Raw genomic sequence first — 27,134 nt, 5'->3', positions numbered from 1 at the left:
ATGGCGATGTGAGTTTTTCAGGTGATGCTTCTTGCGTGACGTATAATCTAGTGGACGGAACAGGAGGCTTCTTCAACAGAGACAAAAGGCTTCCGTTTCAACCAATGTGGTGGTTTGCTAGCGAACATAGATCCGGAGCATTTAAGCTCTTTAGACTAATCTTGTGTATATTAATCGTATTGTTTAGAACACAATTCTGTTTACGCATCTACTTGTTAATTTAAACGTAGTTTGCTTCTTAAATTAGCGAATGTGTTAACTTGATACTGCACAAGGCTAATCGCCCGGAGCATGAGGTCACTAAACTAGACGGAGAAAGATCTGGTGAAAGGAGAGGAAGAAGCTTTCAGAATGGAAGAGGAGGCTATCCCATATTGAAAGAAGAGGATGATATTACAGGGAAAGAGAAAGATGGGAAAGAGGTTGTCAGAGTGGAAAATGAGGAGGTAGAAGCTTTCAGAATCAAAAAGGATGAAGATCCCATAACATTGAAGAAGGAGAATATAGTGAAAGAAGAGGAAGAACCTTTCAGAATCAAAAATGAGGAAGATGCCGTAACATTGAAGGAGGAGAATGTAGCGAAAGAAGAGGAAGAACCCTTTGGAGTAAAAGAGGAAGAGGAGGATATCTCAATAAAAGAGGAGGAAGATGTTTTAGGAGTGAAAAAGGAGGAGGAGTCAGAATATCCGATTACCATCCGTGAGTACTGTCTTAAAAACAGGGGCACAAACGATGCAATTGTTGAACTAATGTGGTTTTAAATGGGGGATTCTACTGAAGTTCTACACTTGAATATGTTGTTCAGTACTGCCATTGGTACATATTTTTTTAAATTAGATGTATTTTATTCTCCATGTGGTCTATATTAAAGCTCACTTCTTCTTGTATAACAGGATTCTACAATCCAATTCTGGTGCATCATTTCTACATAAAATATCAAAGGGATGTAAAAGCCACCCATTTCATGGAACGACCCTTTTACATTTGCATCACAAACAGTATTTTTTTTTAAAGGCATAAATTTAGGCCCTTTTTAGACATATTAATGTCTCTGGCAATAGAAGATCATAGGTTGACTGTCTGTTTGATGTTGTCATTCACACAGGAGAGAGACATGACAATCCTGGATCCTCTAGGGAGCCTCAACAATATCCTGATGCTGACGAGGCAGAGAAGAGTCTCTCCAGATCAGAACACCAGATGGTACAGCTTGGTCTGTTCTAGCATACAGCTTGGTCTGGTCTAGCATACAGCTTTGTCTGGTCTAGCATACAGCTTGCTCTATCTGGGTCTGGGCTGTGTTTCTGTAAAGCAGTTTATGACAACAGTGACATCAGCATCCATAATGATATGTGTCTGTGTCCCCTCTTTATGGTTACCAGGACAACGCTAGCCCTTCCTCCTTCCGGAAGTCCCCGTGTCGTGCCTCTCCCGGTAGCACCTTACTGCTGGGTATGAAGAGGTTTTCTGTGCTGCGGGTGGTCTGCAGGAAAAAAATGGGGCTGAGTGGAACTGTGAGAGGAGGCGAAGAGAAGAAAGGATCAGATTTGACTCATCAAAGTAAGTGCTGTAATTTAGTTTGAACAAATTAAATAGATCTGCCCACTGGAATCTGTTACCAGGACAACCAGCAGAGTTCTGTTTGTTGACAGGAAGATAGACTGGTATCTGTTACCAGGACAACCAGCAGAGTTATGTTTGTTGACAGGAAGATAGACTGGTATATTTCCACCACAGTAGACAGTTCTGTTAGTTGACATGTAAAACCTTGATGTAAGTTTGTTTTAGAGAGAAACCAATAGACCATATCAAACCTTGATGAAAGTTAGCTTTAGAGAGAAACCAATCGACCATATAAAACCTTGATGAACGTTTGCTTTAGAGAGAAACCAATAGACCATATAAAACCTTGATGAAAGTTAGCTTTAGAGAGAAACCAATAGACCATATAAAACCTTGTTGAAAGTTTGCTTTAGAGAGAAACCAATAGACCATATAAAACCTTGAAAGTTAGATTTAGAGAGAAACCAATAGACCATATAAAACCTTGATGAAAGTTAGCTTTAGAGAGAAAGTTTCAAGATGATCTGATGTAAGGTGCATGTTTTACAAAAACCTTTTCCATAAAACATAATGCATGTTACATTGCCTGTCCCAGTCAATCCCCCTATCTTTACTAGACTGTAGAACAGGAACTTGTCGGCCCTGCATTAAGGACCAAATTGTGATAAATAGAAATGTTTACCAGTTCCATTTAAGGACCAAACAACTGACAGCTGTGCCAAATAAATTTCAAAATAGTTGGCAAGAGATTTTCATTGTATTGATTCCATGGCACATGGTTTATGAATTGACACACAAAATGACGCCGGATTCAAAGCTTCAATTATTATGCAAAATTCTTGCAACCAATATAATGTTAATAATGGGGATACAATCTTCCCAGCTCTGCAGATTTTGCTGCAAGGAGGCAGTCATTAGATAATTTATTTTGGTACTGTCCATATGTAGCTCGTTTTTGGTCACAGGTCCAGGAATCGCTGAAGAATTGCAACATTTACCTAGAACTAACGCTGCAGATGGCAATACTGGGTGATTTGAAAAGTCCTATTCAATCAATCAATAATATTATAATTATTTTAACAAAAATGTTTATCTTTAATTTACAATCTGTAGAAACTATGAGAATCGAAAAGTTTAGTACTTTTGTGAAGCATCACAGCACAGTTAAAATATATATGGCAAAAATAAATCCCATATGGATGTTAAGAGACAGATGGGAGGGGTTGAATGGAGCTGAAGAGTGGGACTGGATGGTGTTAAGAGACAGATTGGAGGGGTTGAATGGAGCTGAAGGCTGGGACTGGATGGTGTTAAGAGACAGATGGGAGGGGTTGAATGGAGCTGAAGAGTGGGACTGGATGGTGTTAAGAGACAGATGGGAGGGGTTGAATGGAGCTGAAGAGTGGGACTGGATGGTGTTAAGAGACAGATAGGAGGGGTTGAATGGAGCTGAAGGGACTGGATGGTGTTAAGAGACAGATGGGAGGGGTTGAATGGAGCTGAAGGCTGGGACTGGATGGTGTTAACTTGGCTTCTACTGCATTCGCGTAACAGGCAGGCTCCTCGTGGAGTGCAATGAGAGGCAGGTGGTTAGAGCGTTGGACAAGTTAACTGTAAGGTTGCAAGGCAGGATCCCCCGAGATGTCAAGGTGAAAATCTAGCGTTCTGCCCCTGGACAAGGCAGTTAACCCACCGTTCCAAGGCCGTCATTGAAAATAAGAATGCGTTCTTAACTGACTTGCCGAGTTAAATAAAGATTCAATAAAGGTGTAAAAAAAAAAATCTGCAAAATCTCAGCCCAAAAATACCAAACCTGAGATCGGCCCTAATTAATCGGCCATTCAGATGAATCGGTCTACGTCTAATATGGAGTATGTCAGTTTCAATGTTACGGTCTTTGATTCAATTATATTTTTGAAACTCAGGCTGTGTGTGTTTATCTGCGTCATTCCTTGATCATTCCTTGATGTCCTGAAGCTCAGTTGGTGGAGTATAGTGCTTGTAAAACCAGGGTAGTGGGTTTGATTCCTGGGACCACCCATATGTAAAGTGTTTGCAAACATGACTGCAAATCGCTTTGGATAAAAGTGTCTGCTAAATGGTAGATATATACACTGATTATACCAAACATTTTGGACACCTTCCTAATATGGAGTTGGACCCTTCTCTTTCTCCCTCAGAATAGCCTCAATTCGTCGGGGCATGGACTCTACAAGGTGTCGAAAGCGTTCCACAGGGATGCTGGCCCATGATGACTCCAATGCTTCCCACAATTGTGTAAAGTTGGCTGGATGTCCTTTGGGTGCAGTGGAGGCTCCTCAGAGGAGGAAGGGGATGCTCCTCCGATGAGGAAGGGGAGCTCCTCAGAGGAGGAAGGGGAGGCTCCTCAGAGGAGGAAGGACAGGCTCCTGAGAGGAGGAAGGACAGGCTCCTGAGAGGAGGAAGGACAGGCTCCTGAGAGGAGGAAGGAGAGGCTCCTGAGAGCAGGAAGGGGAGGCTCCTGAGAGGAGGAAGGGAAGGCTCCTCAGAGGAGGAAGGGAAGGCTCCTCAGAGGAGGAAGGGGAGGCTCCTCAGAGGAGGAGGGGAGGCTCCTCAGAGGAGGAAGGCGACTAAATATAATCACGTCACCAAATAATTGATTAAAACATGAAGGTCTACAGTAGCCTCAGCAGCATTCTGTAGGGTAGCGCCATGGTGTAGCCTGGAGAACAGCGAGTTTCCGTTTCTCCTCTGAGTATTTTGACTTCAATACAAACCTACAAGGTTTTGGAAAAGTTTTTTTTCACCTGGTCACATCAGCTGATGTGCATTGAAGTCCAGGAGCGAAGGGGAAAGGTGAGAGGAGGAGAGAAGGACTACAACGTGGCTGTAATGAAAGTGAACTGTGTTTACACATGATCAGGGGTGTATTCATTCCGAAGATTCTGTTGAAAAACATTTCTTAAACGGAACAAAACAGCGATAAACATACCTGAATTTGTTCAGAAGAAACTCTTGTTTGCAACTGCTGGTCTAATGATTACATCCTAGATCAGCAGGCAAGAGTGTGCAAGGGGGTATTGAATGTGTCACCTTAAATTTTTCTCTCAACCTGTGTGCACCTACGTTGTAAACTTTAATTCATAGACTAGGTTGTAGCTACCTCATGAAGGGTATAGGGAAAATGTGAGTATAATGTAGTATCCTAGACCTATCGCTGTTACGTTGAACAGGATGAATGGAATATGAATGACAGTCATCCAACATGCTGTAGTAGAAATAAGGCCATGTCTCAAGGCTTAACAATCCTTATTTAACCGGCCTCCTCCCTTCATCTACACTGATTGAAGTGGATTTAACTAGTGACATCAGTAAGGGATCATACCTTTAGCCTGGATTCACCTAGTCTTCCTAAGTCATGGAAGGAGCCGGTGTTCTTAATGTTTTGTAGACTCAGTGTATAATCAAGTGCTATTTGCTGGTATTTGCTATTTGTGCGTAATTGCTGGACTATTAAGCGCACCTGAATATAAACCCACTGAATTATTAAAAAATATGTATTTTGTACATAAATACGCAGCACATGTCTATAAGCCAGGTGCCTACCGGTACATTGAAACCGATGTTGGATCGTTTTCATTGTCGCTCTCGTCACTTTCATCCGGAGGCAAATACCCCGCTGAGCTCATGCTGCCCCTTCAACACGCAATTAGATGTATTGAATTCTCCATGTGGTCTATATTAAAGTTCCCCTCATCTAATATAACAGACTTTTAAAATTCAATATTGAAGCATAATCTCTACTTAAAATATCAACGGGACATATTCATGCCTCTTTTAAGACCCTATGATTTTAATTGACAGTTATAAGTTTACTACTCATTTTGATGTTCTCATTAACACAGGAGAGAGACATGACTATGGTGGATCCTCTGGGGAGCCTCAACAACATCCTGATGCTGACGAGGCAGAGAAGAGTCTCTCCAGATCAGAACACCAGATGGTACAGCTTGGTCTGGTCTAGCATACAGCTTGCTCTCTCTGGGTCTGGGCTGGGTTTCTGTAAAGCACTTCATGACAACAGTGGCATCAGCATCCATAATGATGTGCGTCTGTGTCCCCTCTTTATGGTTACCAGGACAACGCTAGCCCTTCCTCCCTCCCGGAGTCCCTGTGTCGTGGCTCTCCTGGTAGAACCTTATTGCTGGGTATGAAGAGGTTGTCTGTGCAGCTGGTGGACTGCAGGAAAACAACAGGGCTGAGTGGAACTGTGAGAGGAGGAGAAGAGAAGAAAGGATCAGATTTTACACATCAAAGTAAGTGCTGTAGTTCAGTTTGAACAAATACAATAGATCTGCCCACTGGTATCTGTTACCAGGAAGATAGACTGGTGTCTGTTACCAGGATAACCAGCAGAGTTCTGTTAGTTGACAGGACGATAGACTCGTGTATGTGGATGTCATGAATATCATAACACTGAAAATGATTCTGCCAATGAAAAGAGAGAAACCAATTGACCATATAAATCCTTGATGAAAGTTAGCTTTGGAGAGAAAGTTTCAAGATGATCCAATGTAAGGTGCTTGTTTTACAAAAACTTTTCCTTAAAACATTATGGATGTTACATTGCCTGTCCCAGTCAACGCCCCTATCTTTACACGACTGTAGAACAGGCAAACTAAACTCAAGACTTTGGTCATTAATTAACTAGTACTGAAGAAAAGCTGTGATCAGGCTGCCCACTCAAACGAAAGCTTCAAACTGTAACTGGTGCCGGCAACCTTGTTCAGGTTATCAATCAACCTACCAGGGTAGTGACAAACAGTAGAGGAATGAAATCATCAACATGATTTCATCAGTGATATCATCATTCATATCTTTACTAATGCTGCAGAAATTAAAGCAGTATCCAGATCCATCAGATGTAGTGATCACAATATAGTAGCCATGTCTCTGAAAACCACAGTTCCAAAGGCTGTGCCTAATATTGTGTATAAGAGGTCATACATTTTTTTGTAGTGATTCCTATGTTATTGATGTAAATAATATTTGTTGGTCTGTGGTGTGTATTGAGGAGCAACCAGACACTGCCCTTGACACATTTGAAACTGCTTATTCCAGTTACTAATAAGCATGCACCCATTAAGAAAATGACTGTAAAAACTGTTAAATCCACGTGAATTGATGAGGAATTTAAAAAATGGTATGATGAAGAGGGAGGCAAAAGAGATGGCATATAGGTCTGGCTGTATAACTGATTGGCAAACCTATTGCAAATTGAGAAATCATGTGACTAAACTGAATAAAAATAATAAAGTACACAATGAAACAAAGATAAATTACATGAAGAATGATAGTAAAAATCTTTGGAGCATCTTCAATGAAATTTTGCGCAAATAAAATCTACAATGACAAGTCACTGGTGTCTGACAACGTGGATGGAAAATTGAGGATAATAGCGGCCGATATTGCCATTCCTATTTGCCTTGTCTTTAATTTAAGCCTACTAGAAAGTGTGTGCCCTCAGGCCTGGAGGGAAGCTAAAGTCATTCCACTACCCAAGAATAGTAAAGCTCCCTTTACTGGCTTAAATAGCTGACCAATCAGCCTGTTACCAACCCTTACAATTTTGACCAGATTCAATGCTATTTTACAGTAAACAAATATAGACTTTTAGCTTATAGGGAAGTTCATTCAACAAGCACAGCACTTGCAAATGACTGATTGGCTGAGAAAAATTTATGATAAAAATATTGTTGGGGCTGTTTTGTTTGACTTCAGTGCAGCTTTTGGCATTATCGATCATAGTCTGCTGCTGAAAAAGACGTATGGCTTTACACCCCCTGCTATATTGTGGATAAAGAGTTTTTCTTTTAAAATGTAACCTTTATTTAACTAGACAAGTCAGTTAAGAACAAATTATTTTTTTCAATGGCGGCCTAGGACTGCCTTGTTTAGGGGCAGAACGACACAGTTTTACCATGTCAACTCGGGGATTCGATCCAGCAATCTTTCGGTTACTGGCCTACCACTCTAACCACTAGGCTACCTGCCGTCCCAGAGCTACCTGTTAAAATAATGGATGTGAGTATAACAACTTATTTGGCAGGCGAAAGGTGACTCTGTTTTCAAATGGTTTTGTGTGGCACTTTTCTGTGGCACTTGGTTGCAGTTCCTATTGCTTCCACTAGATGTCTTTAGAAATTGGTTGATGTTTTTCTTTAGAGAAATAAAGAAGTTCGGCTATTCAGAACGAGGGTCCAGCCTAGTGCTCTCTAATGTTTTGATGCACGCTCCAGGTCACTCGCTTCACGTTGTTTTTATCCGGTATTGAACAGAGTTTATCCCGTCTTAAATTTTCTCGATTATTTACGTTTTAAAATACCTAAAGTTGGATTAGGAAAGTTGTTTGAAATGTTTGGACAGCGTTTACAGGTAACTTATTAGATATTTTGTAGTCATGTTGGGCGAGTTGGAACCAGTGTTTTTAAAAAAATCAAACGCACCAAATAAATGGACATTTTGGAGATATAACGACGGAATTAATCGAACAAAAGGACCATTTGTGATGTTTATGGGACATATTGGAGTGCCAACAGAAGAAGCTCTTCAAAGGTAAGGCACAAATTATATAGTTATTTCTGAGGTTTGTGTCGCGCCTGGTGGGTTGAAATATGATTGTCATGTGTTTGTTTGATGGGGTGCTGTCCTCAGATAATCGCATGGTTTGCTTTTGCCGTAAAGCCTTTTTGAAATCTGACACGGTGGCTAGATTAACAAGAAGTTAAGCTTTGCACTTGTGAATGCATGAAAGTTAAATATTTCTAATAAATAAATAAATATTTTGCACTCTGCAATTTCACCCGGTTTTGTCAACATTCCGCTAGCATGTTTTAATGTGTTTTAACCTTTTGGAACTACTCCTCCCGGATCTGGGAGAATTGTCATCAACTACACTAATTAACATAACGCAACGGACAAAAAATCCTACTAGAAAATATTCATATTCATGAAATTACAAGTGAAATATAGTGAAACACAGCTTAGCCTTTTGTTAATCACCCTGTCATCTCAGATTTTGAAATGATGCTTTACAGCCAAAGCAAGACAAGCATTTGTGTAAGTTTATCGATATCCTAGCATAGGCACAAATCACTCTGAGAGCCACCACCTGACCACTGACGCAATGTTGTCGTTCACGAAAATATATCTAGTGACTGTAGACACATTAGGGAAGCCATAGAAAAAGGAATCTGGTTGATATCCCTTTCAATGGTCAATAGGGATGCATAGGAACGCAGAGGTTTCAAAATAAGAGGCACTTCCTGATTGGATTTTTCTCAGGCTTTCGCCTGCAATATCAGTTCTGTTATATTCACAGACAATATTGTTACGGTTTTGGAAGCTTTATCGTGTTTTCTATCCTAAGCTGTCAATTATATGCATATTCTAGCACCTGGTCCTGAGAAATAGCCCGTTTACTTTGGGAACGTTATTTTTCCAAAAATGAAAATAGTGCCCCCTAGTTTCAAGAGTTAATATGCCATAACAGGTTTTAATGTGTTTGAGCCAATCAGTTGTGTTGTGACAAGGTAGGTATACAGAAGATAGCCCTATTGGGTAAAAGACGAAGTCCATATTATGTCAAGAACAGCTCAAATAAGCAAAGAGAAGCAACAGTCCATCATTACTTTAAGGACCACCACAAGAATGGAAGACCCAGAGTTACTTCTGATGCATAAGTTCATTACAGTTACCAGAAATTGAAGTCCAAATAAATGCTTCACAAAGTTCAAGCAACAGACACATCTCAACATCATCGGTTCAGAGGAGACTGCGTGAATCAGGCCTTCATGGTCGAATTGCTGCAAGGAAACCACTACTAAAGCACACCAATAATAAGAAGAGACTTGCTTGGGCCAAGAAACACGAGCAATGGACATTAGACCGGTGGATATCTGTCCTTGGGATTGATGAGTCCAAATTTGAGATTTTTGGTTCCGAGCGTCATGTCTTTGTGAGACGCGGAGTAGATGAACAGATTATCTCTGCATGTGTGGTTCCCACCGTGAAGCATGGAGGAGGAGATGTGATGGTGTGTGGGTGCTTTGCTATTGACAATATCAGTGATTAATCATTCAAGTCACACTTAACCAGCATGACTACCACAGCATTCTGCAGGGATATGCCATCCCATCTGGTTTGGGCTTAGTCCCACTGTCATTTGTTTTTCAACAGGACAATGACCCAACACACCTCCAGGCTGGATAAGAGCTATTTGACCAAGAAGGAGAGTGATGGAGTGCTGCATCAGATGACCTGGCCTACACAATCCCCTGACCTCAATCAAATGAAGGAAAAGCAGCCTACAAGTTCTCAGCATATGTGGGAACTCCTACAAGACTGTTGGAAAAGGATTCCAGGTGAAGCTGGTTGTGCGAAAGCAAGGTTGGCAATTTTTGAAGAATAAAATATATATTTTGATTCAACACCTGTGGTTACTACATGATTCCGTGTGTTTTTTAATAATTTTGATGTCTTCTTCTACTAAAAAAATTTTGCAATCTTTTTTTTCAGCTCATGAAACATCCAACACTTTACATGTTGCGTTTTATATTTTTGTTAATTGTAGTTACTGTCAGTTTGAGGAACATTTACCCAAATATTTCACCTTATTTTTTACTTTACCCAAAATATGACATCAGTGATAATCAAAATGTTGAAAATCTGTGAATGTCTAAATAAGAAATTGCTCCATTTAAACAGCAATGTGTCGAACCCTTTCAACAACGGGGAGATGTTACTGATGTGCTTTGTATCTGCGACGTAAAAACAAGTTTTGGACTTCCACACAAAATTACTTCTTTAGTTATTTGATGTTTAAGGAAGTGTGTAGGTCACATTCTGTATCATACAGCTATGAAAGTTATATATTTAGAACCAGCTGTTCAATTGGAATCCAGCGACATCTGTGTCTTCAGTGTCCTAGAACTGTCTAGGTATTTGTGTTCTGACTTGTAAAACAGGATGAATAAAAAAAGTAATATAAAATAACACTATCTTTGGCAGGAGAAAGACCAGACTCAGAGGAACCAGAGCCAGGGACGTCCAAACCAGCAAGACGACACCAGTGCTCCCACTGTGGAAAGAGTTTTAACCAGAAAGCACACCTGAAAGCTCACGAGAGAATACACACAGGAGAGAAGCCTTACCACTGCTCCCAATGTGGAAAGTGTTTCAACCAGAGAGGACACCTGAAAAAACAGGAGAGAAGCCTTACCACTGCTCCCAGTGTGGAAAGCGTTTCAACCATTCAGGGAAGCTGAAACAGCATGAGAGAATACACACAGGAGAGACGCCGTACCACTGCTCCCAATGTGGAAAGTGTTTCAACCAGCCGGGGGAGCTGAAACAACATGAGAGAATACACACAGGAGAGAAGCCTTACCACTGCTCCCAATGTGGAAAGTGTTTCATCAGTTCAGGGGTGTTGAAACAACATGAGAGAATACACACAGGAGAGAAGCCTTACCACTGCTCCCAATGTGGAAAGTGTTTCATCAGTTCAGGGGTGTTGAAACAACATGAGAGAATACACACAGGAGAGAAGCCTTACCACTGCTCCCAATGTGGAAAGTGTTTCAACCAGAGAGGACACCTGAAAAAACATGAGAATACACACAGGAGAGAAGCCTTACCACTGCTCCCAATGTGGAAAGTGTTTCGACCAGTCAGAGGAGCTGAAACTACATGAGAGAATACACACAGGAGAGAAGCCTTACCACTGCTCCCAGTGCGGAAAGAGTTTCAACCGGAAAACATACCTGAAAGCACATGAGAGAATACACACAGGAGAGAAGCCTTACCACTGCTCCCAATGTGGAAAGCGTTTCAACCATTCAGGGAAGCTGAAACACCATTTGCCCATTTAGGAAGCCTGAAAGAACACATTCGACTGCACACAGAGTAGAAGGCTTAGAAAAGCTCAGACTGTGGGAAAACATATTACTCATAAGTCACTTAAACGTCATTAGAGAATCCACACAGGAGAGAGAAATTACTTCTCTTGGCGTGTATGTTCTTATTTCACATCACATTGACTTAAAATTCATCAGAGAACATACACAGTGCTCCCGTTGTCTTATATTGTTGACTGACAATGTGTTTACCTGTCTTTACCAGATGAAATTAAATGGTACAGGGTATACTCAAACATATATTTGTTTGTTTTTATTCAGGAATTCAGACTTTCTACACTGCGCTGTGTTACTCTGTTATTCTCTCTGAGCTCAGAAATAAAGAATCTTGGTTTGACTTGGACTCCAGCAGATCCTTAGTTTATAATATCCACCACAACTCGCCCATGGATTGCTGTTTATTATTGTCTCAATGAAGAGTTCCTCTTTCGACTTTTCTGGGGGCATTTACAAACCTCCCACTGGTTGAAAAAAAGTTTTTACCCGAATGATGAGATTATTATTTTATTTGTCAAATGGCAACCAATCATCGATCATCATGTCACCAGAATAAGAACCTCAAAATGTTTTGGAAAGGAGCATCAAGCTCATCACGTGCACTTTCACCACCCTGTGAAGTTCATAACTTATTTCATCTGTAGCCTAATAAACTACATGGGTTCCCATGTAGTAGTGGGAGGACCACACAACATATCCACACAACATATCATCATGTGACTCCAAGTTAACTAAGATATGATGGTTATTATATAAATAATAACAAGTAGTTCTATCTGATGTCATAATTCACCCCTCTGATAATCAAGTGATATTTGGAATGTCTGAGTAGTTCTATCTGATGTCATAATTCACCCCTCTGATAATCAAGTGATATTTGGAATGTCTGAGTAGTTCTATATGATGTCATAATACACTCTGATAATCAAGTGATATTTGGAATGTCTGAGTAGTTCTATCTGATGTCATAATACACCCTGATAGTGATACATTTGCTCCATTGTTTCCTTGTCAGTTGGTTTCCCACTCTGATGATTTATATCTGACAGAGGGGCTTTAAATGAATAGAATGGTGACATCTTAGTGTGTCTTGAAATAGGATTATTAATCATAAACTCCTATAGCAACAATACACTGCAGCTTTGACAGCAAGAAGAGAATGGGCTGATGGGTGGGGGTGCTACTCTATAGGTAAGGCTGTCCAATATGAATGTTCAATACTTCCACATTATAGGTTGATCAGTAGCCAGTTAGCTAGCTGCTACAGTCCAATATGAATGTTCAATACACACAATAAAAATGTGTTGGCCAGTTAGCTGTGCTGCTATATATAGCTTGATTAACCACATTTCCATCCAAAGTTTTTATGCCAGTAAAGTCATACCGTACAAAAAACTCACGACAGCTGTGATGGAAACAGGACGTTGTGATCGGTGGTGGTGTACACTCTATAGGTAAGGCTGGACAGTCAATGATGAATGTTCAATTCTCACAATAGGTTGATCAGTAGCAAGTTAGCTAGCTGTCCAGTCCAATATGAATGTTCAATACACACAATAGGTTGGTTATGGAGGTGATGTACCACATTCAAAGTCCTTCAATAAGAACTAAGATGCTAATATTTGTGTAAATGATACATAGTTGTGTTCTGTGGTTGTCACTGACTTGGCTGATATCCCATTTCATGGGGTCACTCCACAGTTAAAGCTGAACAGTGACTATAGAACGTCTACACGCCTTTTAACTTCTGATTCACGTTTGCCTTAAAATTACATCTATAAAGGGATTAGATTAGATTTAATAGAAAATGTTGAACAATGTGTTTTGTTTTATATCATAATTGGATAAGTCCGTCCCCTGTCCAAGTTAATACTTGGTGGAAGCCATTACAGTTTCATTAAGATTCCACCAACTTTGTGCAAAATAGATCCATCGTTTTTGTCAAAAGTGCTCATTGGTGGACAGCGATATTTAAACCAGATGGGGTTTTTCAGTACATTTAACTCAGGACTGAGATCAGACCACTTAGGAACACTCAACAAGTCTTGGAAAGCCATTCTGGTGTGTCTTTTGCATAGAAAATTGTGTAATTCCAGAAACATAAAACCCTATCCCAGCCCTCCAGGCCTGGTGGTGGCAGCAGTGTAAACATCTGTGTAATTGTCCTTCAGAAAAATTAAACAATGTCCCAGGGTTATGTTTTCAGAAGACTGAGGTGGGTTTTAACTTTTTACCTGGGCTTTGCTCCTTTCGTATTTATTTTGATCCTGACAAACTCGCCAGTCCCTGCCGGTGACAAGCATACCTATAACATGATGCTGCCACCACAATACTTATTGTGTGGTTAATGTGTGGTCTATCTCCAGGTCATCAGACTGTTAAATAGTCACCTCTAGCCGGCCTCCGCCCAGTACCCTGCCCTGAACTTAGTCACTGTTACTAGCTGTCAACCACCCAGTACTCCACCCTGTATTCTAGTCAAGGCTCATCCTATATAACTACTGCTGTTCACACCTTTCCTATTAAAATACGGTCCATAATGTCTATACACACCATCATATACATTGTAAACAAACTGTATACATTTATATACCAGACTCTTACATCGTAAACAAACTGTATATAATTATATTCCGGAACCTGACTATTTCTATATTTCTTCATCCTTAAAATAACTTGTGGGGATTTTTATTTATTGTTTTGTTTTGTTAGATATTACAGCACTGTTTCTCTACACCCGTGATGACATCAGAGAAATATGTGTATGAGACCAATAACATTTAATTTGATCTGATCTGTGGTCAGAGGTGTGCAGACAACAGATGGTGTTTAAGGTGGAGAGGACTGTGGACTCAGTGGAGGACATCCCAGCCACTTGGCAGTGTTGTCACTGCTATTTCCTATCTGACTGGTAATAGGACTTCACTGCTACTTCCTATCTGACTGGTAATAGGACTTCACTGCTACTTCCTATCTGACTGGTAATATGACTTCACTGCTACTTCCTATCTGACTGGTAATATGACTTCACTGCTACTTCCTAACTGACTGGTAATAGGACTTCACTGCTACTTCCTATCTGACTGGTAATAGGACTTCACTGCTGTATCCTACCATGACTATATCAACCCTACTCCATGTGTTATCTCTATCATGTATCCTACCATGACTATATCAACCCTACTCCATGTGTTGACACTATCATGTATCCTACCATGACTATATCAACCCTACTCCATGTGTTGTCTCTATCATGTATCCTACCATGACTATATCAACCCTACTCCATGTGTTGCCACTATCATGTATCCTACCATGTCTATATCCAGCCCAAGTCAATGTGTTTCCACTATCATGTATCCTACCTCCGCCCAGTACCCTGCCCTGAACTTAGTCACTGTTACTAGCCGTCTACCACCCAGTACTCCACCCTGTATTCTAGTCAAGGCTCATCCTATATAACTACTACTGTACACACCTTTTATATTCATATACGGTCCATAATGTCATAATGTCCATCATATACATTTTAAACAAATTGTATATATTTATATTCCAGACTCTGACATTCCTCATTCTACCATTTCAATATTTCTAAATCCTTAAAATAAATTGTAGGGAAAATCAGTAGGTCACACAAATGACTATTTCTAAACAAAGATAATAGACAAGTAGAATGGGAGAGGTTTCTTATACTATCTTTACTTACTCAGTGAAGAGACTCCAGGGACGGTGATGAAAGCTGTAGGAATGAAGATCAGACAGTGAAGAGACTCCAGGGACGGAGATGAAGGCTGTAGGAATGAAGATCAGACAGTGAAGAGACTCCAGGGACGGTGATGAAGGCTGTAGGAATGAAGATCAGACAGTGAAGAGACTCCAGGGACAGAGATGAAGGCTGTAGGAATGAAGATCAGACAGCAATACTGGTCCTGTGGTCAGGTTGGGGAGTGGTCGATCCAGCCAATGATTGTGAGGAAGCATGCGGGGAACAGGCTCCTTTCTACTACCATTCTGGGGTCTGGATGAACGCCAACAAAGACTACAACTGCTTCAAACAATGGGAGTGGCTACCATTGACCACCACACTTTCTTTCATAACCAGGAAGCCCATGTTGAGCCATCAGTGTTACAGCTATGGAAGAGGGAGCAGGAAGCCGTCATCCCTCAGAAAACCATGTTGAGCCGTCAGTGTTCTCACTATGGAAGAGGGAGCAGGAAGCCGTCATCCAGTCTCTCAAGGACAAAGGTGCAAAACTGGTGTTAGTAGCTGATGACAGAAGTGACAGCCTAGACACAAAACAAAGTTTGACACGATCAGTGTTGTTGAGCAGAGAATCAACCAGAGAATCAACCAGGTTGTTGAAGTTATTCAGGTACATAATACATTTGATTTGTTTAATTCTGTTTTATTCAATTAGAATAATTTACTCTGAATGAGAACAGGCACATCTGTGAGCTTTATGCATTATAACATCGATTGACTAAATGATGACGCTGACAGCTTTGTAGTAAAACCAGGGTTGGAGTCAAATCCATTTAATTTCCAGTCAATTCAGAAAGTAAACCAAATTCCACATTTTCCTCATTGAAAACCATAGAAGAGAATTGGAATTTTCAGTTTACTTCCTGAATTTACTGGAATATTCTAAAATTGATTAAATTGGGAGGTTTTCCTCATGAATCTGCACAACAACACCCTATAATGACGAAGCAAAAACAGGATTTTAGAAATTTTTGCAAATGCATTTAAATATTAAAACTGAAATATCACATTTAAATAAGTATTCAGAACCTTAACTCAGTGCTTTGTTGAAGCACTTTTGGCAGTGAATATAGCCTCAAGCCGCCTTGGGTATAACACTACAATCTTGGCGCCCCTGTATTTGTGGAGTTTCTCCCATTCTTCTCTGCAGATCCTCTCAAGATCTGTCAGGTTGGATGGAGAGCGTCACTGCGCAGCTATTTTCAGGATTTCTTCAGAGTTGTTCGATCAGGTTCAAATCCGGGCTCTGGCTGGGCCACTCAAGAACAATCAGACTTGTCCCAAAGCCACTTCTATGTTGTCTTCGCTGTGTGCTTAGGGTCATTGTCCTGTTGGAAGGTGAACCTTTGCCCCAGTTTGAGGTCCTGAGTGCTCTTGAGCAGGTTTTCATCAATTATCTCTCTGTACTTTGCTCCGTACATCTTTCCCTCGATCCTGACTAGTCTCCCAGTCCCTGCCGCTGAAAAATATCCCCAATAACACCATGATATTGCCATCACCACGATTCACCGTAGGGATGGTGCCAGGTTTCCTCCAGACCTGGCGCTTGGCATTCATGCCAAAGTGTTTAATCTTGGTTTCATCAGATCAGAGAATCTTGTTTCTCATGGTCTGAGAGTCCTTTAGGTGCCTTTTGGCAAACTCCAAACAGACTTTCATGTGCCTTTTACTGAGAAGTGGCTTCCGTCTGGCCACTCTACCAAAAAGGCCAAATTGGTGGAGTGCTGCAGAGATGGTTGTCCTTCTGGAAGGTTCTCCCATCTCCACAGAGGAACTCTTGAGCTCTGTCAGAGTGACCATCGGGTTCTCAGTAATGTCCCTGACCAAGGCCCTTCTCCCCTAATTGTTCAGTTTCGCTGGGCGGCCAGCACTAGGAAGTCTTGGTGGTTCCAAACTTCCAAACTTTCCATTTAAGAATGATGGCGGCCACTGTGTTCTTTAGGACCTTCAATGCTGCAGAAATGCTTTGGTCCACTTCCCCAGATCCGTGACACAATCCTGTCTCGAAAGGATTATATCACAACAAATAAAGGCTACTTAAAGTTCATGAGAGAAGGCCACGGTGGCCACATTCTGCTCGTACACTTGTCTCATGTTTACAAAAATAGAATTGTGCTTTTGGTCATTAAGCCTCATTAAATCAAACTGTATAAAGCTGTATGTATTTTATTTCAACACCTGCTCCTGATCTATATAACTACTACTGTACACACCTTTTATATTCATATACGGTCCATAATGTCATAATGTCCATCATATACATTTTATTTCAACACCTGCTCCTGATCTGTACCTCAGTACATTGACTCTGTACTGGTACCCCTGTATATAGCCTCCACATTGACTCTGTACTGGTACCCCTGTATATAGCCTCCACATTGACTCTGTACTGGTACCCCTGTATATAGCCTCCACATTGACTCGGTACTGGTACCCCCTGAAAATAGTCTCCACATTGACTCGGTACTGGTACCTCCTGTATATAGCCTCAACATTGACTCTGTACTGGTACCCCCTGTATATAGCCTCCACATTGACTCTGTACTGGTACCTCCTGTATATAGCCTCCACATTGACACTCTACCGGTACCCCCTGTACATAGCCTCCACATTGACTCTGTACTGGTACCCCCTGTATTTTGCCTCGTTATTGATTTTTATTGTGTTACTTTTTTAAACTTTTTATTTAGGGAATATTTTCTTAACACTTATTTTTCTTATCTACGTTGTTGGTTAAGGGCTTGTCAGTCAGCATTTCACGTTAAGATCTACACCTGTTGTATTCAGCGCATGTGACAAATTATATTTGATTGTAACTAAAAATGAAGTATGTCAGTTTCAATGTTACGGTCTTTGATTCAATTATATTTTTGAAACTCAGGCTGTGTGTGTTTATCTGCGTCATTCCTTGATCATTCCTTGTGGTCCCGTAGCTCAGTTGGTGGAGTATAGTGCTTGTTAAACCAGGGTTGTCGGTTTGATTCCTGGGACCACCCATATGTAAAGTGTTTGCACACATGACTGCAAATCACTTTGGATAAACGTGTCTGCTAAATGGCAGATATAGCCACTGATTATACCAAACATTTGGAACAACTTCCTAATATGGAGTTGGACCTTCCACCTTTTCCCCTCAGAACAGCCTCAATTCGTCGGGGCATGGACTCTACAAGGTGTCGAAAGCATTCCACAGGGATGCTGGCCCATGTTGACTCCAATGCTTCCCACAATTGTGTCAAGTTGGCTGGGTGTCCTTTGGGTGCAGTGGGGTCTCCTCACAGGAGGAAGGGGATGACCATCGTCCTCAGTCATTTTCAGAAAAATAAAAATGGTCAAAATAAAAATGGTAAAGTATTTAAAAGTGGTCCTTTTTTAGATAAAACTATACTAAATATAATCACGTCAATTTATTAAAACATACTATTTTGTATCCTCCTCTGGGTACATTGACTTCAATACAAAACCTATGAGGATTATGGTTCTCAAGGCTTCCATAGACTTACACAGTTATTATGACAACTTCCGGAGGACATCCTCCAACCCACCAGAGCTCTTGCAGCATGAACTGACATGATGTCCAACCAATGAAAGGATCAGAGAATGTATCTAGTACTGAAAGCATAAGCTACAGCTAGCTAGCACTGCAGTGCATAACATGTGGTGAGTAGTTGACTAAAAGAGAGAAAAATACAATAGTTGAACAGTTTTGAACAAATTATTTTATTCCAAAATGAAGGAGAAGCGAGAGAGAGATATTTCGTCATTTATTTTTCACTTTCATTTTCACTTACTTAGCTAGCAAATGCAGCTATCTAGTTTAGCCTACTCAAACACTTGGCTCAAACAAAGGGATGCTATGTTAGCTAGCTGGCTATGACTATCCAACACAACACTGGAACTCTTTCAAGTCAAGGCAAGCTTTTGGTTTTACTAATTTATTGCCACTGGGACCCGCCAAGGTAAGTGCTAAACTGCTTACTGACTGTACACTGTAACGGTACTGCAGGATTGTAGCAGGTTTACTAACGAGTTAGTTCTATTAGCTCTGTTGACTATGATGTTATTTTAGCTAATATGGTGACAACAATGTAAGCTGTGTGTAGCAGTTATTAAATGGTTTGGCTGATTTGTTGTGCATTGAAGTGCAGAAACAAAGGGAGAAGGTGATAAGAGGAGAGCACATAGATGCAAGAAGGAATACAACGTGTCTGTAATGAAAGTGAACTGTGTTTATGCATGATCAGGGGTGTATTCATTCCGCCGATTCTGTTGACAAATGTTTAAATGGAACAAAACGGGGATAAACATACCTGAATTTGTCCAGTAATATCTCTATTTCAGCTAGATGCAGGCGAGAGTGTGCAAGGCAGTATTGAATGTGTCACTGTCTGTCTATGTGTCACTGTCTGTCATCGCAAAATGTTCTCTCGACCTGTGTGAACCTACATTCTAAACTTTCATTCATAGGCTAGGTTGCTACCTCATGATGGGTATAGGGACAATTAGAGTATCATGTAGTAGCCTAAACCTATTGCTGTTACATTGAACAGGGTGAGTGAAATATGAATGACAGTCATCCAATATGCTGTAATAGAATTAAGGCCATGCTCATGAAAAAACAAATCGTCCTGCCTCATCTTAAACGGCACTGACCTCCACTGTTTGGGTGGTGGACCACTCTTGGTACACATGGGAAACTGTTGAGCTGAAAAACCCAGCAGCGTTGCAGTTCTTGACACAAACCGGTGCGCCTGGCACCTACTACCATACCCCGTGCAAAGTAACTTAAATATTTTGCCTTCCCCATTAACTCTCTAAATGGCACACATGCACAATCCATGTCTCTTGTCTCAAGGCTTAAAAATCCTTATTTAACCTGTCTCCCCCCCTTCATCTACACGGATTGAAGTGGATTTAACTAGTGACATCAGTAAGGGATCATAGCTTTAGCCTGGATTCACCTAGTCTTTCTAAGTCATGGAAGGAGCAGCTGTTCTTAATGTTTTGTCTACCCAGTGTATAGCACTACAGATAATCAAGTGCTATTTGCATGTGATGCATTTGTTCTGTTGTTTACAGGATGATTTGTATCTTATAGAGCGTGGCTTTAAGGGAATAGTATGGTCACAGGTAGATAAAAAAGAATGTGAAAAATTAACAGAGAAAATGTATATCAACACACTACCTATTCATAAAAGTATTTATTAATCATCTACATATTCATATTGAGCTTCTACGTCTGTGTACAGGAACGTATTATTTGGAAGAGAAAATGTATCAGCTTATTATTAAATAATTATGACGTTCTTTCCAATACAAAAAGTGTAGTACCTATTGTTTCCAAACTGCGTTACCCACTCCAGCCAGCAGATGGCGATGTGCGTCTTTCAGTTGACTCTTCTTGCGTGACGTATAATGGACTGGACGGGACGCTTCTTCAGGAACAACAAGGCGCCAACTCTTTCAACCACGTCGGTAGCTTGCTAGCCAACATAAAACTGAAAGATTGAGTTTTTAGACCATGTTAATGTACATTAGCTAATCTCAGTGTTTTAAACAAGTGTCGGTTGACGTATCAACTGGTTCAATTTGCAAACGTGTTAAAGATTGATACTAAGCCTTGCACTAGGCTAGACGCTAATGCTAGCTAGCTAACATCCCTGACCATGAGCTCGACTAAACTACTCCTCCCTTGCTAATGAAGAGGGGGTCTGCTGTTTGGAGAAAGAATCTTTCAGAATGAAAAAGGAGGAAGAGGAGGCTGTTATAGTGAAAGAAGAGAAAGCATCCTCTTCCTCTCTAAACGGTTCTATCTCAATAAAGGTGAAGAAGGAAGACGTTTTGGCAGTGAAAGAGGAAGAGACAGAATATCAGATTAACACCAGTGAGTACTGTTTTAAACAGGGACACAAACTATGCCGTTGTTGAACTAATGTGTGGTTTCAAAGGGGCATTCTACTGAAGTTCTACACTTGAATATGTTGTTCAGTACTGTAGGAATTGTTAAAGGTTCGATCTGCCATTGGTTCATATATTTTTGGGACTTTTCAATTCGATGTATTGAATTCTCCATGTGGTAAATATATTAAAGTTCCCCTCATCTAATATAACAGGCTTTTAAAATTCTATATTGGTGCATATTTTCTACTTAAAATAACAAAGGCCACCCATTTTGTGGAACGACCCTTTTACATTTGCATCACAAACAATATTTTAGGAAATCATGATGAAAGTGGCCATTTTAGACATATGCATGCCTCTTGTAAGACTCTATGATTGCAATAGATGGTCATAAGTTTACCATCTGTTTGATGTTCTCATTCACACAGGAGAGACACATGACTATTGTGGATCCTCTGGGGAGTCTCAACAACATCCTAATGCTGACGAGGCAGAGAAGAGTCTCTCCAGATCAGAACACCAGATGGTACAGCTTGATCTGGTCTAGCATACAGCTTTCTCTATCGGGCTCTGGGCTGGGTTTCTGTAAAGCACTTTATGTCAACAGTGGCATCAGCATCCATAATGATATGTGTCTGTGTCCCCTCTTTATGGTTACCAGGACAACACTAGCCCTTCTTCCCTCCCGGAGTCCTCGTGTCGTGCCTCTCCCGGTAGCACCTTACTGCTGGGTATGAAGAGGTTGTCTGTGCTGCTGGTGGACTACAGGAAAACATTGGGGCTGAGTGGAACTGTGGGAGGAGGAGAAGAGAGGAATGGATCAGATTTAACTCATCAAAGTAAGTGCTGTAGTTCAGTTTGAACAAATACAATAGATCTGTCCACTGGTCAGGACAACCAGCAGAGTTCTGTTAGTTGACAGGAAGATAGACTGGTGTATATGGGTGTTATGAATATCATAACACTGAAAAAGGATTCTGCCAATGAAAAGAGAGAAACCAATAGACCATATAAAACCTTGATGAAAGTTAACTTTAGAGGGAAAGTTTCAAGATGATCTGATGTAAGGTGCTTGTTTTACAAAAACAGGAATTTAAAAATTGTATGATGAAGAGGGAGGCAAAAGAGATGGCATATAGGTCTGGCTGAATAACTGATTGGCAAATTGAGAAATCATGTGACTAAACTGAATAAAAAGAAGAAACTACACTATTAAACAAAGATAAATGACTTGAAGAATGATTGTAAAACGCTTTGGAACACCTTCAATGAAATTTTGGGCAAAAAATCAACAATGACGTGTTGTCATGGTGTCTGACAACGTGGATGGAAAATGATTGAGGATAATAGCGGCCGATATTGCCAGTTCTATTCACATTATCTTCAATTTAAGCCTACTAGAAAGTGTGTTCCCTCAGGCTTGGAGGGAAGCTAAAGTCATTCCACTCCCCAAGAATAGTAAAGCTCTCTTTACTGGTTTAAATAACCAACCAATCAGCCTGTTACCAACCCTTACAATTTTGACCAGATACAATGCTATTTTACAGTAAACAAATATAGACTTTTAGCTTATAGGGAAGTTCATTCAACAAGCACAGCACTTGCAAATGACTGATTGGCTGAGAAAAATTGATGATAAAAATATTGTTGGGGCTGTTTTGTTTGACTTCAGTGCAGCTTTTGGCATTATCGATCATAGTCTGCTGCTGAAAAAGACGTATGGCTTTACACCCCCTGCTATATTGTGGATAAAGAGTTTTTCTTTTAAAATGTAACCTTTATTTAACTAGACAAGTCAGTTAAGAACAAATTCTTTTTTTCAATGACGGCCTAGGACTGCCTTGTTTAGGGGCAGAACGACACAGTTTTACCATGTTAACTCGGGGATTCGATCCAGCAATCTTTCGGTTACTGGCCTACCACTCTAACCACTAGGCTACCTGCCGTCCCAGAGCTACCTGTCTAACGGAACACAAAGAGTGTTCTTTAATGGAAGCCTGTACAACAAAATCAAGGTAGAATCAGGAATTCCCCAGGGCAGCTGTTTGGCACCTACTTTTTTCAATCTTTACCAACAACATGCCAATGACATTTGAGTAAAGCCAGTGAGGCTATGTATGCGGATGACTCAACACTGTACACGTCAGCTACTACAGCGACTGAAATGACTGCAACACTTAACATAGAGCTGCAGTTAGTTTGAGAATGGGTGGCAAGGAATAAGTTAGTCCTAAATATTTCTGATTACCTTAAGTTACATGGCCTACTACGCTAATTCTGTAGCGGTATTGTTAGAGGGGGGTAAATATGAAGATTTTGTTGGTAACCCTAGTTAAAGTTAGTTATTACCTATTATAACATTATTATTATTAAATATTATTAAAACTGAAAGGATGAGAGTAGAATAGATAGAGTAGCGCTTCCAGACACATTCTAATCACAATGGAGACTTAAAGGAGGACTGTAACAGCTAATGATGAAGCATTTTAGAGTCTTAAAGGAGGACTGTAGCATCTAATTTTGAAACATTATGGAGTCTTAAAGGAGGACTGTAGCATCTAATGATGAAACATTATGGAGTCTGAAAGGAGGACTGTAGCATCTAATGATGAAACATTATGGAGTCTTAAAGGAGGACTGTAGCATCTAATTTTGAAACATTATGGAGTCTTAAAGGAGGACTGTAGCATCTAATGATGAAACATTATGGAGTCTTAAAGGAGGACTGTAGCATCTAATGATGAAACATTATGGAGTCTTAAGATTTAATTTGTGGTATTGCACGTGTGAATGCATGAAAGTTAAATATTTCTAAAAAATATATATATATTTTGCACTCTGCAATTTCACCGGATGTTGTCGAAATGTTCCGCTAGCGAAATCCCTAGCCATAACAGGTTTTAATGTGTTTGAGCCAATCAGTTGTGTTGTGAAAAGGTAGGGGTGGTATACAGAAGATAGCCCTATTGGGTAAAAGACGAAGTCCATATTATGTCAAGAACAGCTCAAATAAGCAAAGAGAAACAACAGTCCATCATTACTTTAAGGACCACCACAAGAATGGAAGATCCAGAGTTACTTCTGATGCATAAGTTCATTAGAGTTACCAGCCTTAGAAATTGCAGCCCAAATAAATGCTTCACAAAGTTCAAGTAACAGACACATCTCAACATCATCGGTTCAGAGGAGACTGCGTGAATCAGGCCTTCATGGTCGAATTGCTGCAAGAAAACCACTACTAAAGGACACCAATTAGAAGAAGAGACTTGCTTGGGCCAAGAAACACGAACAATGGACATTAGACCGGTGGATATCTGTCCTTGGGTCTGATGAGTCCAAATTTGAGATTTTTGGATCCGAGCGTCATGTCTTTGTGAGACGAGGAGTAGATGAACAGATTATCTCCGCATGTGTGGTTCCCACCGTGAAGCATGGAGGAGGAGATATGATGGTGTGCGGGTGCTTTGCTGTTGACAATGTCAGTGATTTATTTATTCAAGTCACACTTAACCAGCATGGCTTCCACAGCATTCTACAGCTATATGCCATCCCATCTAGTTTGGGCTTAGTCCCACTGTCATTTTATTTTCAACAGGACAATGACCCAACACACCTCCAGGCTGTGTAAGAGCTATTTGACCAAGAAGGAGAGTGATGGAGTGCTGCATCAGATGACCTGGCCTACACAATCCCCCGACCTCAACCAAATCAAGATGGTTTGGGATGAGTTGGATCGCAGAGGTGAAGGGAAAGCGGCCTACAAGTTCTCAGCATATGTGGGAACGCCTACAATAATGTTGGAAAAGGATTCCAGGTGAAGCTGGTTGAGAGAAAGCAAGGGTGGCAACTTTTGAAGAATAGAATATATATTTTGATTTAACACTTGTGGTTGCTACATGATTCCATGTGTTTTTTAATCATTTTGATGTCTTTATTATTCTACAATGTAGAAAATAGTAAAAATAAAGAAAAACCCTTGAATGAGTAGGTGAGTCCAACCTTTTGACTGGTACTGTACATTAAATTCCCTGACAACAGCTCCAGTGGACATTCCTGCAGTCAGCATGTCAATTGCCCGCTCCCTCAGAGATCTGTGGCATTGTTGTGTGAACAAACTGCACATTTTCGAGTAGCCTTTTATTATCCCCAGCACAAGGTGCACCTGTGTAATAACCAAGCTGTTCAATCAGCTTCTTGATATGCCACACCTGTCAGGTGGATGGATTTTCTTGGCAAATAATAAATGTTGACTAACAGGGATGTAAAAAATTCTGCAATCTTTTTTGTTCAGCTCATGAAACATCCAACACTTTACATGTTGCGTTTATATTTTAGTTTTTTGTTGTTACTATCAGTTTTAGGAACATTTACCCAAAATATGACATCAGCGATAATCAAAATGTTGAAAATCTGTGAATGTCTAAATAAGAAATTGGTCCATTTAAACAGCAATGTGTCGAACCCTTTCAACAACGGGGAGATGTTACTGATGTGCTTTGTATCTGTGACATAAAAACAAGTTTTGGAATTCCACACAAAATTACTTCTTTAGTTATTTTATGTTTAAGGAAGTGTGTAGGTCACATTCTGTATCATACAGCTATGAAAGTTATATATTTAGAACCACCTGTTCAATTGGAATCCAGCGACGTCTGTGTCTTCAGTGTCCTAGTTTTTTGTGTTCTGACTTGTAAAACAGGATGAATAAGTAATGTAAACAGCAGTAATTACCAGGAAGCTCTACATTTGTTTTAAAATCACACTAAGATTGTTAAAACTGGCCTCAGGTTATTGAGAGATCTGATTTGGGATTTACCCTCTGTAGCAAGGTTGTTTTATCATGTGGTTTCATTTGGGTCTCTTTAAAAATAACACTATCTTTGGCAGGAGAAAGACCAGACTCAGAGGAACCAGAGCCAGGGACGTCCAAACCAGCAAGACGACACCAGTGCTCCCAGTGTGAAAAGAGTTTTAAACAGAAAGCACAACTGAAACAACATGAGAGGATACACACAGGGGAGAAGCCTTACCACTGCTTCCAATGTGGAAGGTGTTTCGGCCCTTCGGGGGAGCTGAAACTACATGAGAATACACACAGGAGAGAAGCCTTACCACTGCTCCCAATGTGGAAAGTGTTTCGGCCCTTCGGGGGAGCTGAAACTACATGAGAGAATACACACAGGAGAGAAGCCTTACCACTGCTCCCAATGTGGAAAGTGTTTCAACCAGTCCGGGATGCTGAAACAACATGAGAGAATACACACAGGAGAGGAGCCTTACCACTGCTCCCAATGTGGAAAGTGTTTCGTCTGTTCGGGGGAGCTGAAACAACATGAGAGAATACACACATGAGAGAAGCCTTACCACTGCTCCCAGTGTGGAAAGTGTTTCAACCATTCAGGGAAGCTGAAACGGCATGAGAGAATACACACAGGAGAGAAGCCTTACCACTGCTCCCGATGTGGAAAGTGTTTCGTCAGTTCGGGGGTGTTGAAAAAACATGAGAGAATACACACAGGAGAGAAGCCTTACCACTCCTCCCAGGGTGCAAACCATTTGCCCATTTAGGAAGCCTGAAAGAACACATTAGACTGCACACAGAGGAGAAGGCTTAGAAAAGCTCAGACTGTGGGAAAACATATTACTCATAAGTCACTTAAACGTCATTAGAGAATCCACACAGGAGAGAGAAATTACTTCTCTTAGCGTGTATGTTGATATTTCACATCACATTGACTTAAAATTCATCAGAGAACATACACAGTGCTCCCGTTGTCTTATATTGTTGACTGACAATGGGTTTACCTGTCTTTACCATATGAAATTAAATGGTACAGGGTATACTCAAACATATGTTTGTTTTTATTAGAAAACATGAAGTGAATATGGAGTCTGTCAGTTTGAATATAAAGATCTTTTAAACTGTCCTTTTTTAAAACTCTTTGTCTGTG

At 40.5% G+C, this 27,134-nt stretch overlaps 1 pseudogene; it reads left to right on the top strand.

Moving 5' to 3' along the window:
* LOC139423540 (zinc finger protein 665-like) lies at positions 1-26,751 on the top strand (annotated as a pseudogene).
* Positions 26,752-27,134: the final 383 nt, after the last annotated feature.

Source organism: Oncorhynchus clarkii, chromosome 13 (assembly GCF_045791955.1).
Source record: "Oncorhynchus clarkii lewisi isolate Uvic-CL-2024 chromosome 13, UVic_Ocla_1.0, whole genome shotgun sequence".
Taxonomy (NCBI): domain Eukaryota; kingdom Metazoa; phylum Chordata; class Actinopteri; order Salmoniformes; family Salmonidae; genus Oncorhynchus; species Oncorhynchus clarkii.
Note: the sequence above shows the minus strand (reverse complement) of the source record. Positions and strands in the feature narration are given on the sequence as shown.